The 20,814-nt window shown below is 45.0% G+C and overlaps 1 protein-coding gene across 11 annotated transcripts in view; it reads left to right on the forward strand.

The window, feature by feature from the left end:
• HFM1 (helicase for meiosis 1) overlaps window positions 1-20,814 on the forward strand; it is a 229,963-nt gene that overhangs the window by 5,204 nt on the left and 203,945 nt on the right. For 6 of the 11 annotated variants that reach the window (XR_013218736.1, XM_077278670.1, XM_077278673.1 and 3 more), the window contains exon 2: window positions 12,070-12,110. The exons of the other annotated variants lie outside the window; for them this stretch is intronic. The gene's annotated coding sequence lies outside the window, so the exon portion shown is untranslated. The remainder of the gene's footprint in view (window positions 1-12,069; window positions 12,111-20,814) is intronic. 11 annotated transcript variants of the gene reach the window in all.

The raw sequence follows: 20,814 nt of genomic DNA on the forward strand, positions 1-20,814 counted from the left end.
GGACCCATAAGAAAGTTTATATTCAATGCAATGCAATTTGTAAATAGAAATATTTTATAATGTTATAATAGGACATTGAAGTGAGTTACAAAATATAAGCAGGTTTTTCATTTTGTCTTTTTTCTGCTCCTGCTTGTAGAAAGTTTTTACTCCAAATCGATTTGCCTATGGCAATTTTACTTTGCATGGAACATCTGTTTTAAAATAAACAGGCTTTTACATTTAAGGTGACACTGCTAATAGAAATATTTTTTCAGGCAATTGCTCCTTTGCTTTTCTGGCCTCTTCTGACTTGCACACCAAAAACACATTAAATATACAACAACACATTAAAAATACAGTACACAGACTCTTTCTTTACAGCTCCAAGACAGTTTAATTTTTGATTTCCCCCAAGTCCAACACCTGATCTACCATATGCTTTGAATCTTTGCAGCTTCAAAAGATTACATGCTAGTCCCCAAGCATGAATAGTTAGGAGATGAGTGACAGATCATTTACACCAGAAGGTTTAAGTTTAGATTCTTTTTCTTATAGTCCAACAAATAATGTGCAATAAATGTATAAAGCAGTGATATGACAGCAGTCGTATGTTGTTCGACATTAGTAGTTGTGGTCATAGTCCAGTTATATTAGTTATTGCTTGTATTTTTGTTAATTTTACATTACATATTAGTGCAATGGAGCACAAACCCTACCCTAATATACTTTGTAGATTGATTTTACTTGCTGGAAAAAGCTTGGCTTCTACATATTGTAGGGGTTGTACTCGCTCAGGTGCGATGGCTGACACTCAGAAGGCACGTTCCATTAAAAGTTCACAAGCTTTATTGCTCCATAAACCACAAAGCAAAAACAGAAAACAAATAGCCTTTGGCTCAGGAAAAGAAAAACAAGTGTCCAGTCCTTCAGGCTCAGTCCTGAAGCCTTAACACACTCTGGAGGCTTTCACCTCCACACACACATCTCCTGTGTTAAGCATTAGCCTTTATTTTATAGATCTAACCACACCCAGAAACCATCACATGATTAGACATGTGGTTGTGACATCACCACAGGTCCTGAAACACATATAGAAAGGTATGGTTATGCCCCTTACCCAGGGGTGAGGTATATGGGTAGCCAGACCCTCCCATCTCTCATAGCTACCCGTAACCCGGACCCAAGTATGCTAAACAATTCCTTATTGCTTTATAATAATAATAATAATAATCTTTATTTTTATATAGCGCTAACATATTCCGCAGCGCTTTACAATTTTGCACACATTATCATCACTGTCCCCGATGGGGCTCACAATCTAAATTCCCTATCAGTATGTCTTTATGTGTATTAAAGAAAACACTCCGGGTTACATCACAGCGACAAGCCATCTATGTGACACATACCTCCCGTCGACTATACAACCTTTAGCCACGCTACATACCTCCCCCTCTGCCTAAAGCCGTCGGGCTTGGCACTTTCTCCTACTAGACAAGGGATTCTTGATAGGGCATCAGCATTACCGTGCAGCTTACAGGCCCTATGTTCCACATGGAAACTGAAGTCCTGCAGGCCTAAGAACCAACGGGTGACCCTAGCATTTCTACCCTTCATTTCCCTCATCCATCTAAGTGGGACTTGGTCAGATATCAGTCTAAATTTACGTCCCAGCAGATAGCACCGTAACGTGTCCACCGCCCACTTTATGGCCAAACACTCCTTCTCTACGACTGAGTAATTCCTTTCAGACGAGGACAGCTTCCAACTCAGATAGAGAACAGAATGCTCCTCCCCATGTAGCTCTTGGGAAAGGACTGCTCCTACCCCAACATCTGAGGCATCTGTCTGAAGAATAAACTCTTTCATAAAGTTTGGGGCCATCAAAACGGGTTGCTTACACAGAGCCCCTTTCATTTCTTGGAAGGCTGATTCTGTCTCTTTGGACCATTTAACCATTACTGATTTTGTCCCTTTTAGCAGATCAGTCAGAGGCGCAGCCACCGTGGCGAAGTTTGGGATGAACCTCCTGTAATATCCCACGATCCCCAGAAAGGCTTTAACTTGCTTTTTTGGAGAGTGGTTTTGGCCATGTTTGAATTGCCTCCACTTTACTGATTTGGGGTTTTATTTCTCCACAACCCACTACATATCCCAGGTAATTAGCTTCTTCCTTACCCAAGGCACACTTCTTCGGGTTTATTGTAAACCCTGCCTCCCTTAGAGCATCAAACACTGCTTGGACTTTTTACAGATGACTCTCCCAGTCCGGGCTAAAGATGACGATATCATCCAGGTACGCAGCAGCATATGGCTTATGGGGTGCAAGGATTCTATCCATAGCCCACTGGAAGGTCGCCGAAGCTTCCTGTAGGCCAAACGGCATCCGGACATACTGGAAGCATCCATCTGGTGTAGAAAACGCCGTCTTCTCCTTGGCTTCCTGTGCCATGGGGATCTGCCAATACCCCTTCGTCAAATCCAAGGTGGTTATATACCTGGCGGGCCCAAGTCTTTCGATGAGCTCATCAACGCGTGGCATGGGATATGCGTCGAACTTTCATTCAAATTCTGATAGTCGTTGCAAAACCTCCACTCCCCATCAGGTTTTGGGACCAGGACAATTGTGCTCGACCAACCGCTCTTGGATTCCTCAATGACTCCAAGCTTCAACATACGCTCCACCTCCTTGGAGATTACTTCTCGACGGGCCTCAGGAATTCGATAGGGCTTCACGTTCACCCGCACATATGGCTGTCAGGACCTCGTGCTCTGTGATCTTTGTTCACCCTGGCAACTCTGAAAACAGGTCCCGGTTCTTCTGGAGTAACTCCCGGCACTGCTGTTTCTGGGCCTTCGATAGCGTCTCCGCTATATTAACCCCTCCAACCTCACCTTCCGGGTTGCTTATCAAAGATGGAGTTACTACCAGCTCTCTATCTTGCCATGGCTTGATGAGGTTGACATGGTAAACTTGGATTGGTTTCCTTCTTCCTGTTTGGTGAATTTTATAGTTTACCTCACCAAGCTTCTCGACGACCTCATATGGCCCTTGCCATTTGACCAAGTACTTGCTCTCCACCGTCGGAACTAACACAAGAACTCGGTCTCCCGGATTGAACTGCCTAACTCTTGCAGACCGGTTGTATACCCTGGCCTGAGCTTCTTGTGCCTGGTGGAGGTGTTCTTTCACGATAGGCATCAACCTTGCAATCCTCTGCTGCATCAGGGTCACATGCTCAATGACGCTTCTGTGGGGCATGACTTCGGCTTCCCAGGTTTCCTTGGCTATATTCAGGAGACCTCGCGGATGTTGGCCATATAGGAGCTCAAACGTTGAGAATCCTGTGGAGGCCTGTGGAACTTTACGAATGGAAAACATCAGATCTGGTAAGAGACAATCCCAGTCTCTACCATCTTTCTCTATAGCTATTCTCAGCATGCTCTTCAGTGTCTTGTTAAATCTCTCAAAAAGGCCATCTGACTGAGGATGGTACACCGAGGTCCTCAACTGGGAGATTTTAAGGACTTTGCATAACTCCCTCATCACCTTGCTCATGAAAGGTGTCCCCTGGTCAGTCAGGATCTCCTTCGGCAAACCTGTCTGGGAAAACACATGGACCAACTCGCGGGCTATACTCTTCGAGGAAGAATTTCTCAGGGGAATTGCCTCAGGATAGCGTGTGGCATAGTCCAGGATGACTAATATATACTGATGGCCCCGGGCTGATTTAACTAAGGGACCGACCAAGTCCATGGCAATTCTCTCGAATGGCACCTCAATAATGGGCAATGGCATAAGGGGGCTCCGGAAATGAGGAGTGGGGGCAGTTAGCTGACATGTAGGGCAGGACCTACAATAGTTCACTATTTCCCGGTGACACCCAGGCCAATAGAACCTCTGCACCACCCGTTCCTGCGTTTTTTCCACCCCTAGGTGTCCACCCAGATTGTGTGAATGGGCCATGTCCAACACCTTCTGTCTATATGGACCCGGCACTACCAACTGCTCTACCAACTCCTCCCTTATTTTTGTCACCCGGTACAACAACTCCCCACTCATCAGAAAATAGGGAAATCTTGTGTCTGCCCCCGGCTCCTGTACAACCCCATTAATAACAGTGACATTATTAAAGGCTTCCCTCAGAGTGGGGTATGTTGAGCAGTCGCAAAATTTTCACCCGTCACCCTTAACTCCAGAATGTCAGATACAGGGGACACTTCCTCCTCATCCCCTACCAGGACACAAAAAGGAAACCTGTCTGTCTCTGGGTGTGGCGATACCTTTTTAGGGTTCATTGGTTCCCTACTTTTGCTAGCGACCTCAGAACGCTTTTCCCACAAATCCCAAAACAAACAGAAATCCCGGCCAATAATTATAGGGTGCAACAAGTCCCGAACGACGCCGACTTCATGGGACTCCGTGCCACACGCCGTTTCAATATCCACCCTAGCCATAGGGTAGTCCTTTGCATCACCATGTATACAACGCATACCGACCTTCTTTCCTGGGAGCAGGTGGAGAGGAAAAGTGGCCCTCACCAGAGTCACTAAGCTCCCCGAGTCTAACAGCGCCTTTACTGCTTGACCATTCACCTTTATGGGACACGCTTGAGGCCCCTCGTTGGGCGGAGAGTTCACACTGCAGGCTGGATATGCATAGTATGAACTACGGCGTCCCCTGCTGCAGTCCATCTGCTCAGTGATCTGGGAACAACGGGCAGCTATATGTCCTGGCTATATGTCCTGGCCCGTGGCACCTCCAGCAAATAATATCACCCGTAGGGACCTTGGGCACCACCTCCCCCGCCCTTTGTGACCTTGGACTCCCCACCCCTTTTTACAACTCAGCCCCCTTCTGGGACCCCCAGTACGGCATGGGCTGCCTTCCGAAGGAGCCTTACATCTCTTGGTATCTCTCGACCTGTCCGACCAGCTCGTCAGCATTCTGGGGATCACCCTGGGCAACCCAAGTCTGTATGGACCTCGGGAGGGAATGCACAAACCGATCCATCACCACTCGTTCTACCATCTGTGCAGGCGTAGAGGTCTCTGGCTGCAGCCATTTCTGGACCAGGTGCAACAGGTCAAACATTTCAGAGCGATGCGGTTTGTCCCGGTGATAGGCCCAGCAGTGAATTCACTGTGCCCTGACAGTCAGTGTCACCCCTAAACGTGCGAGAATCTCGGCTTTCAGTTTGTGATACTCCTTGGCATCCTGCATGTTCAAGTCATAGTACGCCTTCTGGGGTTCTCCCGTCAGGTATGGCGCCAGTACCTCTGTCCACTGCTCTGGCGGAAGTTTTTCCCTCTCAGCGACCCTCTCAAACACCGTCAGGAAGGACTCAACATCATCCCCGGGGGTCATTTTCTGCAATGCGCGTCTTACCGTCTTCCGGATGTGAGTGTCATCAGCCAGACCTGGGGTTGGGGCGCTCGTCCTGCCCTGGATAGCGGTTGCCAGAAGCTGCATCTGCTGCCATTGCTCCTGCTGGCTCTGTTGTATCTGCTGCAGCAACAGCCTGTTGGTCTCTTGCTGCTGTGACTGCGACTGGACCAAGTGTTTCAGCAGGTCCTCCATTTTCCCTGGCAATGCTTGCTGGCTTGCAACAGACTTGACCCAGGACATTCAATAACAGACTTACATCTCCGCTGGGAACGCTGCCTGCACGTCTACCACCAATTGTAGGGGTTATACTCCCTCAGGTGCGACGGCTGACACTCAGAAGGCACGTTCCATTAAAAGTTCACAAGCTTTATTGCTCCATAAACCACAAAGCAAAAACAGAAAACAAATAGCCTTTGGCTCAGGAAAAGAAAAACAAGTGTCCAGTCCTTCAGGCTCAGTCCTAGAGCCTTAACACACTCTGGAGGCTTTCACCTCCACACACACATCTCCTGTGTTAAGCATTAGCCTTTATTTTATAGATCTAACCACACCCAGAAACCCATCACATGATTAGACATGTGGTTGTGACATCACCACAGGTCCTGAAACACATATAGAAAGGTATGGTTATGCCCCTTACCCAGGGGTGAGGTATATAAGTAGCCAGACCCTCCCATCTCTCATAGCTACCCGTAACCCAGACCCAAGTATACTAAACAATTCCTTATTGCTTTATGTGCATTAAAGAAAACACTCTGGGTTACATCACAGCGACAAGCCATCTATGTGACACATACAGTACCTCCCGTCGACGATACAACCTTTAGCCACGCTACAATATACTGTATGTTTGTATGCAAGATTTTCATATACCTACTAAAATTGCATATTGAATGCCATGACTGCAGTGTACATTGTAAAGAAGAACTTTGTTCTGCAACTGGTATTTCTATGACTACAGTGAAGTTCGAAGTCTAAGGCTTTCTCCTTTATGAATGGTTCCCCCTCAAGAAGGTTTGATATTAACTGGTCAAATACCCAAGTCATGGTTCCCATTGATCCCTGATTGTCAGTGAGAAATGTTGAGGCACAGGTCGAGAGGCAGATGTTTGTCCAGTGCAGGTAGTCAGTCAGACGAACACAAATCCAAAAAGTGAAGCATAGGCAAAGTCAAAAGTCCAGGGAAATGTGCAAAGGCACCATAGCTTCATTGTCTCTGGAAAAGTCCAAAAATTTGGTATAGAATTTGAGGACATATTGCCCAAGAGAGGAAGATCCTTGTTTTCATTGGAACATTGATTTTAGGGGTTCACCTGCTGAGGTAGATTCACAAAGCCACAAGTTTTGTAGGACACACGGACCCACAGAATTGGCACAGTAGGTTGCAATGCATGCGGAATAGTAAGCTCCCGGACAGCAGGCTATGCTGGATGGCAAAGGTCAAGCCAGAAACCCTAAAACCAGGAGGGCAGATAAAGAGGAAATGGCAGGTCTACAGCAGCACTCAGATGCAGGTAGCAGAATCCACAGCAGATTGTAGCCTAATAAGAACAGTCTTTAAAGGGAACCTGTCAGCAGGATTGTGCACGGTAACTACACACAGTGTCAGGTCGGCGCCGTTATACTGATTAAAATGATCTCATGGTTGATGAAATCTGTCTTGTGGTTGTTCTTTAATCTTATTTTCAGCTTTAAGTTAATGATATGCACGTGCTTCTGGGCGGCCTTGGGGGGGATCTTTATATGGTGCTCTGATTAGATACTCATAATGCAGACTGCCGACAGGTCACTGATCCCTCAGTGACTGGCCCCCTAGTTTACATAATGAATATCTGTACATACGTAAAAAAAAAAAAACCTGCAGACAGGTGCCAGCCTGCTCTGCAGCAAAATGGCATGTTTTGTGTGCCAATAATACTTTTTATTCACTTTATTCAGCTATAGAAAAAAATTCAATTTGAAAATGGCGCCCGCTGTGCCTGCGCAGTAGCTGCTATCGGAGTCTAGCTGTGATCTAATAGCTGCTACTGTACATGCGCCGGCGGCTCCATCTTATTGGAGAAAAAAAAAATTCTCAAAGATGGCGCCACCTGCACAGTAGCAGCTCTCGACTATCTCTGAACTCCTACTGCGCAGGCGTGGGTGGCGCCATCTTGGAGGAGCAATTTTTTTTCCTTATCCAGTAAGATGGCGCCGCCGGCACATGCGCAGTAGCAGCTATCAGATCCTAACTATAGACACCGATAGAAGCTACTGCGCAGGCGCGGCGGGCATCATTTTCAAATTGATTTTTTTTTCTCTAGCTGAATAAAAATACATTTTTTACATATGTATAGATAGTCATTATGCAAACTAAGAGGCAGGTCAGTGAGGGATCAGTGACCTGTCAGCAGTCTGCATTATAAATAGCTAATGAGAGCACCACATGAAGACCCCCCTACAGGCCCACCTTAGGGCAAGAGCATATCATTAACTACAAACTGAAAATAACGATTAAAGAACAACCATAAGACGGATTTAATCAATCAAGGTATCATTTTAATCAGTATAACGGCGCCGACCTGACAATGTGTAGGTTGCTGTCCACAATACTGCTGACAGGTTCCCATCAATAACAGTTCATGATGTTTACAGCAAGCGAGATCACCAGCAGGTCACAGAAGTAGCAGGTGTAAGTTATAGAATCCACAGCAGGTTACAATGTGAACAGACTCTTAATAACAGTTCATGATGCTTACAGTAAACAACGGGAGAGGAATCTGATGTAAATAAAAGAAATCAGACGTCTGAGGAGATTATTGCAGTAAAATAACCTGTATGGTGACAATCTCCGAACAAATAAAAACTTAATACATTGCAGTTTCCATACTCAAACCTGGATGTATATAAGTGGGCTCTAAAAGACCTTGGGAGATGTCACTGAGAATTGCTGTGCCACCAATAAAACCCATTGTGGAGCACAACAAAGGATGACAATAGGAAAAGAGAGTGGAGCTCAGCTTTGAAAACAGGACAGGTGCATAACAGTTGCAAAGCTGGTGTAGATGGGTGCCCAGGTTACCTAAACACCATATGGAAAGTTGCCAGAAAAAGTGTCGGTGAGGAAAAGTAAGAGCATTGAACTTCAAGCAGAGAAACAATGTAAAAAATTCACTGAAATAAAAAAAAAATAACAACATTGAGAGTAAAAACAGCCATACTTGCAATACCGTGTACAGAAACAAATGCACAAACACGATGCAGCATGTTCCCCAAGATAAAAGCAGGGGCAGCACTGGTGCAAAATACTAAAAACAAGCCACTTACTAACCCACCAAACATCCGTGGGGTGGTTGCCTAGTATTCCAATTGCACACATGTCTGCATAGGGTGTCATTCACACTGTAATGTGAGATGTACCTCTATCCGTATACCAGCCTATTACCGAGGACCCTACCATTACATCAGGCAGGCTGCCAATACCATATGTGCATACACAGGCTAGACATGCCACATTACCCAGCCACCACTGGAAAGAGCTAGCCTGCACCCTGAAAAAAGGTGTAAATAATAGATGAGGTATTTGTCATTATTTTCGCCAAAATAAACAAGCTCGCAATCTGCATCAAGGGTCCTCATTATTTTGCAAGTCCTACACTAAATTCACTTAAATAAAAAATAAGAAAATTTACAAAATCACTGAGAGAGATAAAACAGCCATACTTGCAATACCATGTTAAGACACAAATGCACAAACAGGATACAGCATGTCCTCCAAGCTTCAAGCAGAGAAATAATGTAGGCAGTCTTAGTCTATGTTCACACATTGCATTTTTTCAGCTTTTTTATGCATATTTTCAGCTGCATTTTACATTACCAGCAAAGTCTATGAGATTTCAGAAATCTCATGCACACAGCTTGTTTTTTTTTAGTCAATATTTTGTACAATACCTTGTTTTTTTGCAAAATGTAGCATGTCACTTTTTTCAGCATGTCTTCACCTATAGATAGCAATTGTTAGGTGCAAAAATGCAGCAAAAAACAGGTGTCATGTTTTGCTGCATTTTTAGTGAAAAAGCATGTACAGTGCTATGTGAATCCCAATCATTTTATTAGTTTAGGATTAGTATAATTTAATAGGATTAGAAGAGTTTAATTAAACTAGTGATGCGTAAGGCCGGCGTCACACTGGCGTGTTTTACAGATGTATGAGAGGCGCAGAAAATACGGATTGCATACGGTACAATGATTCTCTATGGCCCAGCTCCTATCTGCCGTATTTTACGGATCCGTATTATACGTTCTTGTACGGCAGTAGAAAATCGCAGCATGCTGCGTTTGTCAGCGTATTGCGCAAAAAATACGCCAATGAAAGTCTATGGGGGCGAGAAAATTACGGATTACACACGGACCATGCATGTGACTTGCGAGAAATACGCAGCGGTGTTCTCTAGAAAAGCCGGTAATTCAATTGTCAGCTTTTCCTCTCTCCTTCACAAACCCGACAGGATATGAGACATGGTTTACATACAGTAAACCATCTCATATCCCTTCTTTTATTACATATTCCTCTTTACTAATGTAACAAGTGTCTCTGTGTAAAATTTGGGGTCTCTAGCTATTAAATTAAAGGGTTAAATCCCAGAAAAAATTGGCGTGGGCTCCCGCGCAATTTTCTCCGCCAGAGTGGGAAAGCCAGTAACTGAGGGCAGATATTAATAGCCTAGAGAGGGACCATGGTTATAGGACCCACCCTGGCTAAAAACATCTGCCCCCAGCCACCCCAGAAAAGGCACATCTGGAAGATGCTCCTATTCTGGCACTTAGCCTCTCTCTTCCCACTCCCGTGTAGCGGTGGGATATGGGGTAATGAAGGGTTAATGTCACCTTGCTATTGTAAGGTGACATTAAGCCAGGTTAATAATGAACAATTATGACACCTATCCATTATTAATCCAATAGTACGAAATGGTTAATAAAACACACACATTATTAAAAAGTATTTTAATGAAATAAAGACACATGTTGTTTTAATATTTTATTATACTCTTAATCCACCTGAAGACCCTTGTCACCTGAAATAAAGTTAAACAAAACAAACAACAATATTTCATACCTTCCGTCGTTCAGTCTTGTCCCACGCTGTAAATCCATCTGAAGGGGTTAAATCATTTTGCACCCAGGAGCTCTGCTAATGCAGCTGTGCTCCTGTCTGTAAAACTTGGTGAATGAATGGAGTGTAGGGGAATGTACTGTAGTTACCTCGAGTCGCGGTGATGTGCCCCCTGCTGGATGAACTCATATGAACTCGAGCCTGGGAACTTTTCAGAATATTTTCTCATGCTCCAGTTCATATGAGTTCATCCAGCAGAGGGCGCATCACCGTGACTCGAGGTAACTACAGTACATTCCTCTGCATTCCTTTCATTCACCAAGTTTTACAGACAGGAGCACAGCTGCATTAGCAGAGCTCCTGGGTGTAAAATTATTTAACCCCTTCAGATGGATTTACAGCGTGGGACAAGACTGAACGACGGAAGGTATGGAATATTGTTGTTTGTTTTGTTTAACTTTATTTCAGGTGACAAGGGTCTTCAGGTGGATTAAGAGTATAATAAAATAAAACCTAATTCAATGCTGAACTTACATCAGTGTGCGTCCCGGTCACCCGTGCCCCTCAGCTGCACACCGACAGTGACGTTTCGCCTGACTGGCTTCCTCAAATGGGGGTATATATTGAATTAGGGTTTGTGTTTAGCCTGATAATATATGCACTGATGCTCTTTGTGATTTAAATAGGGCTCACACTCACTGCAATATAGGAGGGATTCCTGTGTTAATGACGATGGCATTGCTGTAGATATATTAGCACTTTGCACTTTATTCTATTTATTATATGTCTTGGTCAGTGACACAATATCCCCCTTTATGAATATTTTTAAGTAAATGCTGTTTCATTTTACTGCCTTTAGTCATTGCTTACCTGTGCCTCATTTAGTTGCTTTGAGAATATTCCTTTTGTGTATTTTATTTTATATTTTAATCAATCTTGAATAAAAATAACTTTTAATTATATTTCTTTGCCTAAGCCTCTTTGTCCCCTTTGAAAGAAAAGGGATGGTGTATATTATGGTTATTATATGAGGTCTGGATTTTTGTGATGTTGATAATTAGATGGCTGCCAATTCTCTTTGTGCAGAGCAGTGACTGTTAATTTCATAACCTGAATATACTGATAGGTAGACATACCTTGAAAAGTGGGTGACTGAAGCATGCTGCTGAGTCTTTTGAGCCCTACTCTTTATCAGGGGGGCCCAAAATGTTAAATGGAATTACCCAATCAGATACCAGACATTGTTCTGTATAATAATCACTTATTGATAACGAGAGACACAAAAGAGTAGTTAGAACCAGGTGTTCATAGAGTCTGCAAAACAGTGCTGGATGAATTATTGCAAGTGTTTGCTACCATTGTGGTATGTCTTGTCCAAGTTTAAGGCCGGGATCACACACAGCGAGATACGGCCGAGTCTCGCAGGTTAAAACCAAGCTCTGGTACCGGCACTCCGGAACGGAGCGTGCGGCCGCATAGCAATACATGGAGCCGCACGCTCCGCTCCGGAGTGCCGGTGCCAAAGCTTGGTTTTAACCTGCGAGACTCGGCCGTATCTCGCTGTAGTGTGACTCCGGCCTAAATGTGTTTTTTTTTTTTTTTTTTATAGAATACTTATGTAAAACCTCAATCAGACTGTAGCAAAGCCAGGTAGGACTGGATTATATCTTAGCATTGCATGTCTTGATTAGATGCATCTTGGACTAAGAACCAGAGCTTGTGGTCACTGGGTGCGTCAGTCTGCTGGATGAAACAGAGTTGAGTGTGCTGCTTGTGAGTGACCAGACAAAATATGAGCTGTACATGAGAGAGACATGCCAGGGTTTCTCTCTGGAAAGAGAGGGCATGGGTCAGCTTGGAAAGCTGAATAGTCTATGTGTTGGAGCTGCAGATAACTGTGTGGAAGGTACAGCCTGTTCAGTGTGAACTGTGCCCAGAGTTGAACACTTCTGTTTGGTGCTGGAAGCTGCTGGACCTCAGGCTGAAGAGGATACTGAGACTGGTGGGAATGTGCCTCTTATGTGTATGAAGTTTGCTCCGGGAGAAAGGACTGTAATCTGTTTGGGTGAGCCTGCACTGAGATATATTTGTCTGCTAAATTAATTGTTTATTTGCTGTGATACCTTTGTGCCCAGAAGAGGCTGCCTTTGGTTTTGAATCACTTGGAATTTTATAAAAGCAATAAAACTGCAACTGTTTGGACCAAACAGCGCCACCTGTGTGAACGCTACCTAAGGCCTACCTGAGAGAGAATCCTGTCATGATCTCCATGGCCAGAGAACTAGCATAAGCCTCTATAGGAACAAGCTCTTGGAAGATGTAACTATACTGACCATGAACTAAACCTACCGCATCATCTAGAAGTAGCCAGGTAGCATGTCCTACTTTTTATCCCTATATGCCCAGCGCCGGCCGGAGAACTAAATAATGCTAGCAGAGGGAAATATAAGACCTGACTCACCTCTAGAGAAATGCCCAAAAAAAAGGAGACAGAAGCCCCCCACATATATTGGCGGTGATATGAGATGAAACAACAAACGCAGCAGGAAAATAGTTTTAGCAAATTTGAGGTCCGCTTTCTAGATAGCAGAAGACAGAAAGCATACTTTCATGGTCAGTAGAAAACCCTAACAAAACACATCCAGAAATTACTTTAGGACTCTGGCATTAACTCATAATACCAGAGTGGCAATTCCTGATCAACAAGAGCTTTCCAGACACAGTAACGAAACTGCAGCTGTGAACTGGAACCAAAATACAAAAACAAAACATGGACGAATGTCCAACTTATCTAGTAGATGTCTGGGAGCAGGAACAAGCACAGAGAGGCTTCTGATAACATTGTTGACCGGCAAGCATCTAACAGAGAAGCCAGGTTATATAGCGACACCCAGATCTAATCAGAACAGGTGAACAGGGAAGATGATGTCACAAGTTCAATTCCACCAGTAGCCACCGGGGGAGCCCAGAATCCAAATTCACAACAGTACCCCCCCCTCAAGGAGGGGGCACCGAACCCTCACCAGAACCACCAGGGCGATCAGGATGGGCCCTATGAAAGGCACGAACCAGATCAGAGGCATGAACATCAGATGCAGTGACCCAAGAATTATCCTCCTGGCCATATCCCTTCCACTTGACCAGATACTGGAGTCTCCGTCTGGAAACACGGGAGTCTAGGATTTTTTCCACAACGTACTCCAACTCACCCTCAACCAACACCGGAGCAGGAGGCTCAACGGAAGGCACAACCGGTGCCTCATACCTGCGCAATAACGACCGATGAAAAACGTTATGAATAGAAAAGGATGCAGGGAGGTCCAAACGGAAGGAAACAGGGTTAAGAATCTCCAATATTTTATACGGACCGATGAACCGAGGCTTAAACTTAGGAGATGAGACCCTCATAGGGACAAAACGAGAAGACAACCACACCAAATCTCCAACACAAAGCCGAGGACCAACACGACGGTGACGGTTGGCAAAAAGCTGAGTCTTCTCCTGGGACAACTTTAAATTGTCCATCACCTGCCCCCAGATATGATGCAATCTCTCCACCACCGCATCCACTCCAGGACAATCCGAGGATTCCATCTGACCGGAGGAAAATCGAGGATGGAACCCCGAATTACAGAAAAACGGGGAAACCAAGGTGGCAGAGCTGGCCCGATTATTGAGGGCGAACTCCGCCAATGGCAAAAAAGCAACCCAATCATCCTGGTCAGCAGACACAAAACACCTCAGATATGTCTCCAGGGTCTGATTAGTCCGCTCGGTCTGGCCATTAGTCTGAGGGTGAAAAGCAGACGAAAAAGACAAATCTATGCCCATCCTAGCACAAAATGCCCGCCAAAATCTAGACACAAATTGGGTTCCTCTGTCAGAAACGATATTCTCAGGAATACCATGCAAACGAACAACATTTTGAAAAAACAGGGGCACCAACTCGGAAGAAGAAGGCAATTTGGGCAGGGGAACCAAATGAACCATCTTAGAAAAACGGTCACACACCACCCAGATGACAGACATCTTCTGAGAAACAGGCAGATCTGAAATAAAATCCATCGAGATGTGTGTCCAAGGCCTCTTAGGAATAGGCAAGGGCAACAATAATCCACTAGCCCGAGAACAACAAGGCTTGGCCCGAGCACAAACGTCACAAGACTGCACAAAGCCTCGCACATCTCGTGACAGGGAAGGCCACCAGAAGGATCTTGCCACCAAATCCCTGGTACCAAAAATTCCAGGATGACCTGCCAACGCAGAAGAATGCACCTCAGAGATGACTTTACTGGTCCAATCATCAGGAACAAACAGCCTATCAGGCGGACAACGATCCGGTCTATCCGCCTGAAACTCCTGCAAGGCCCGCCGCAGGTCTGGAGAAACGGCTGACAAGATAACTCCCTCCTTAAGAATACCTGTGGGGTCAGAGTTGCCAGGTGAATCAGGCTCAAAACTCCTAGAAAGGGCATCCGCCTTAACATTCTTAGAACCTGGTAGGTACGATACCACAAAATTAAACCGAGAAAAAAATAATGACCAGCGCGCCTGTCTAGGATTCAGGCGCCTGGCGGTCTCAAGATAAATCAAATTTTTGTGGTCAGTCAATACCACCACCTGATGTCTGGCCCCCTCAAGCCAATGGCGCCACTCCTCAAACGCCCACTTCATGGCCAAAAGCTCCCGATTCCCAACATCATAATTCCGCTCAGCGGGCGAAAATTTACGGGAAAAGAAGGCACAAGGCCTCATCACGGCGCAGTCAGAACTTTTCTGCGACAACACTGCCCCAGCTCCGATCTCAGAAGCGTCGACCTCAACCTGAAAAGGAAGAGTCACATCAGGCTGACGCAACACAGGGGCAGAAGAAAAACAGCGCTTAAGCTCCTGAAAGGCCTCCACAGCATCAGGGGACCAATTAGCAACATCAGCACCCTGTCTAGTCAAATCGGTCAATGGCTTAACGACATCCGAAAAACCAGAAATAAATCGACGATAAAAGTTGGCAAAGCCCAAAAATTTCTGAAGACTTTTAAGAGAAGAGGGCTGCGTCCAATCACAAATAGCTTGAACCTTGACAGGATCCATCTCAATGGAAGAGGGAGAAAAAATATATCCCAAAAAGGAAATTCTCTGAACCCCAAAAACGCACTTAGAACCCTTGACACACAGAGAATTAGACCGCAAAACCTGAAAAACCCTCTTAACTTGCCGGACATGAGAGTCCCAGTCATCCGAAAAAATCAAAATATCATCCAGATACACTATCATAAATTTATCCAAAAAATCGCGGAAAATATCATGCATAAAGGACTGGAAGACTGAAGGGGCATTAGAAAGACCAAAAGGCATCACCAAATACTCAAAGTGGCCCTCGGGCGTATTAAATGCGGTTTTCCACTCATCCCCCTGCCTGATCCGCACCAAATTATACGCCCCACGGAGATCAATCTTAGAGAACCACTTGGCCCCCTTTATGCGAGCAAACAAATCAGTCAGCAACGGCAATGGGTATTGATATTTAACCGTGATTTTATTCAAAAGCCGATAATCAATACATGGTCTCAAAGAGCCGTCTTTTTTTGACACAAAGAAAAAACCGGCTCCTAAGGGAGATGACGATGGACGAATATGTCCCTTTTCCAAGGACTCCTTTATATATTCTCGCATAGCAGTATGTTCAGGCACAGACAGATTAAATAAACGACCCTTTGGGTATTTACTACCCGGAATTAAATCTATAGCACAATCGCACTCACGGTGCGGAGGTAGTGAACCAAGCTTGGGTTCTTCAAAGACGTCACGATAGTCAGACAGGAACTCAGGGATTTCAGAGGGGATAGATGATGAAATGGACACCAAAGGTACGTCCCCATGAGTCCCCTTACATCCCCAGCTCAACACAGACATAGCTCTCCAGTCAAGGACTGGGTTGTGAGACTGCAGCCATGGCAATCCCAGCACCAAATCCTCATGTAGATTATACAGCACTAGAAAACGAATAGTCTCCTGGTGATCCGGATTAATACACATAGTCACTTGTGTCCAGTATTGTGGTTTATTATTAGCCAATGGGGTGGAGTCAATCCCCTTCAGAGGAATAAGAGTTTCCAAAGGCTCTAAATCATACCCACAACGATTGGCAAAGGACCAATCCATAAGACTCAAAGCGGCGCCAGAGTCGATATAGGCGTCAGTAGTAATAGATGACAAAGAGCAAATCAGGGTCACAGACAAAATAAATTTAGACTGTAAAGTGCCAATGGAAACAGATTTATCAAGCTTTTTAGTACGTTTAGAGCATGCTGATATAACATGAGTAGAATCCCCACAATAGAAACACAACCCATTTTTCCGTCTAAAATTCTGCCGCTCGCTTCTGGACAGAATTCTATCACACTGCACGCTTTCTGGCGTCTTCTCAGTGGACACCGCCAGATGGTGCACTGGTTTGCGCTCCCGCAGACGCCTATCGATCTGAATGGCCATTGTCATGGACTCATTCAGACCCGCAGGCACAGGGAACCCCACCATAACATCCTTAATGGCATCAGAGAGACCCTCTCTGAAAGTAGCCGCCAAGGCACACTCATTCCACTGAGTAAGCACAGACCATTTACGGAATCTTTGGCAGTAAATTTCAGCTTCATCTTGCCCCTGCGATAGGGACATCAAAGTTTTTTCTGCCTGAAGTTCCAAATGAGGTTCCTCATACAGCAAGCCCAAGGCCAAAAAAAACGCATCCACATTGCGCAACGCAGGATCCCCTGGTGCCAATGCAAAAGCCCAGTCTTGAGGGTCGCCGCGGAGCAAGGAAATCACAATCCCAACCTGCTGTGCAGGGTCTCCAGCAGAACGAGATTTCAGGGACAAAAATAGCTTACAATTATTTCTAAAATTCTGAAAGCTAGATCTATTCCCTGAGAAGAATTCCGGCAAAGGAATTCTCGGCTCAGATACCGGAGCATGAATAATAAAATCTTGCAAATTTTGTACTTTCGTGGTGAGATTATTCAAACCTGCAGTTACACTCTGAAGATCCATTATTAACAGGTGAACACAAAGCCATTCAAAGATTATAAGGAGAGAGAAAAAAAAGAAAGACTGCAGCATAGACAGACTGGCAAGTGATCCAATTAAGAGCACAGAAAAAAAAAAAAAAAAAAACTCTCAGCAGACTTCTTATTTCTCTCCTTTCTCAGCCAAGGATTTTAACCCTTTAGTGGGCCGGTCAAACTGTCATGATCTCCATGGCCAGAGAACTAGCATAAGCCTCTATAGGAACAAGCTCTTGGAAGATGTAACTATACTGACCATGAACTAAACCTACCGCATCATCTAGAAGTAGCCAGGTAGCATGTCCTACTTTTTATCCCTATATGCCCAGCGCCGGCCGGAGAACTAAATAATGCTAGCAGAGGGAAATATAAGACCTGACTCACCTCTAGAGAAATGCCCAAAAAAAAGGAGACAGAAGCCCCCCACATATATTGGCGGTGATATGAGATGAAACAACAAACGCAGCAGGAAAATAGTTTTAGCAAATTTGAGGTCCGCTTTCTAGATAGCAGAAGACAGAAAGCATACTTTCATGGTCAGTAGAAAACCCTAACAAAACACATCCAGAAATTACTTTAGGACTCTGGCATTAACTCATAATACCAGAGTGGCAATTCCTGATCAACAAGAGCTTTCCAGACACAGTAACGAAACTGCAGCTGTGAACTGGAACCAAAATACAAAAACAAAACATGGACGAATGTCCAACTTATCTAGTAGATGTCTGGGAGCAGGAACAAGCACAGAGAGGCTTCTGATAACATTGTTGACCGGCAAGCATCTAACAGAGAAGCCAGGTTATATAGCGACACCCAGATCTAATCAGAACAGGTGAACAGGGAAGATGATGTCACAAGTTCAATTCCACCAGTAGCCACCGGGGGAGCCCAGAATCCAAATTCACAACAGAATCCCTAAAATATATATGTTTTTCACGTAAGTGTCCTATCCGTGTTTGTCACAGATAGAACATGCTTCTATTATACTTTATGGAGTTATTTATAGGTGTGTGTGTTTTTGCTGACCATGTGTCCACAAGGAATTCATGGAGACATATCCATTTGTGATCCATATCTAATCAAAATTACCAACACAAATCAGTGGGGCTGTGAAAATCACAGACGGCAAACGGATGAAATCAATGTGCATTCCGTGATTAACAAGCAATGAATAAGAAAAGTTTTACAATTTATTTATATTTAAATAAAAAATATATTTTTTTATGTTTATACACTGATCAAAAAAATAAAGGGAACACTCAAATGACACATCCTACACCTGAATGACTGAAATATTCTCATTGAATACTTTGTTCTGTACAAAGTTGAATGTGATAACAAAATCACCCAAAAATCATCAATGGAAATCAAATTTATTAACCAATGGAGGCCTGGATTTGGAACGATACTCAAAATCAAAGTGGAAAATCAAATTACAGGCTGATCCAACTTCAGTGGAAATGCTTCAAAACAAGGAAATTATGCTCAGTAGTGATGAGCGAGTGAACTCGTTGCTCGGGTTACCTCGGAGTATTTTGACTGCTCGGAGATTTAGTTTTCATCCCAGCAGCTGAATGATTTACAGCTACGAGACCGCTTGATTACATGTGGGGATTCCCTAGCAACCAGGCATCCCCCACATGTGCTCAGCCTGGGTAGTAGCTGCAAATCATTCAGCTGCCGCAATGAAAACTAAATCTCCGAACAGTCATAAATACTCGGGGGTCACCCGAGCGTGATCGAGAAAACCCGAGCATTGAGTAAACTCGCTCATCACTAATGCTCAGTAGTGTGTGTGTGGGCCTCCACGTGCCTGTATGACCTCCATACAATGCCTGGGCATGCTCCTGATGAGGCGGCGGATGGTCTCCTGAGGGATCTCCTCCCAGGCCTGGACTAAAGCATCCGCCAACTCCTGGGCAGTCTGTGGTGCAACTTGACGTTGGTGGATGGTGCGAGACATGGTGTCCCAGATGTGTTCAATCGGATTCAGGTCTGGGGAATGGGCAGGCCAGTCCATAGCTTCAATGCCTTCATCTTGCAGGAACTGCTGACACACTCCAGCCACATGAGGTCTGTCATTGCCCTGCATTAGGAGGAACCCAGGGCCAACCGCACCAGCCAAATCGGTCATGCTGAAGGATGTTGCAGGCAGCAGATCACTCTCCATGGCGTCTCCAGACTGTCACGTCTGTCACATGTGCTCAGTGTGAACCTGCTTTCATCTGTGAAAAGCACAGGGCACCAGTGGCGAATTTGCCAATCCTGGTGTTCTGTGGCAAATGCCTGTCAGGACTCTGAACATTTTTATTACCTTTTGTGCATTACTGCCCTTTTCCAAGATGGCGTCTTTGGTCTCATGTGCACTGTGTCTTCCTGCTATAAAACTCCATCCCAGCCTTCAGTCTGTGCTAGAGTATTCTGCCTTGCATCCAGCTCCTGACCCTGTTGACTCCCTGGCTGTATACCTGCTCCTGTGAACCTGTGTGGTGATCCTGCTACTCTGCTCTGAGTTCCTGCTGCATACACCAGTTTCCAGTAATCCTCCTTCATCTGCTGCTCGTGTTTACTTCCATCTGCATTTGTTGGATATGTAAGCTGTTGCTGCGCTGCAAAAACCTGAGACTATTACCCAGGCCTCCCTGGTTGTGCTAAGATATTATTTGAACTGCCTTAGCTATCTGTGTTTGGACTAAAACAAGGACTTATTCCTGTCAAGTATCCTCAAGAATAATTGTGCTTCATAGACTTTCTGCGTGATTGCATTTTCCTCTGAAGTTCCCTATAGACTGTATAAGCTGCGTTTAATATTTACACCAAGTGTTGTGGACTTGAGTTTCTCTCTGCACCTGTTTGAATCACCGTGTGATAATATAGACTTTACCACTTATAAAACTGTGTCCTGTAGTTGTCTTGTTCCACGCAAAGAGTCTCCTGAGTTATCCCCTATAATTATTACAATGCCAAGCGTCCTGCATGGTGTTGGGCTGTGAGCACAGCCCCATCTGTGGACGTCGGGCACTCAGACCATCCTCATGGAGTCGGTTTGTAACTGATTGTGCAGACACATGCACACTTGTGGCCTGCTGGAGGTCATTTTGCAGGGCTCTGGCAGTGCTCCTCCTGTTCCTCCTTGCACAAACACTGAGGTAGCGGTCCTGCTGCTGGGTTGTTGCTCTCCTACGGCCCCTTCCACGTCTCCTGGTGTACTGGCGTGTCTCCTGGTAGCGCCTCCAGTCTCTGGACACTACGCTGTCAGACACAGCAAACCTTCTTGCCACAGCTCGCATTGA

This window comes from Ranitomeya variabilis, chromosome 8 (assembly GCF_051348905.1).
Source record: "Ranitomeya variabilis isolate aRanVar5 chromosome 8, aRanVar5.hap1, whole genome shotgun sequence".
In the NCBI taxonomy this organism is placed as follows: Eukaryota; Metazoa; Chordata; class Amphibia; order Anura; family Dendrobatidae; genus Ranitomeya; species Ranitomeya variabilis.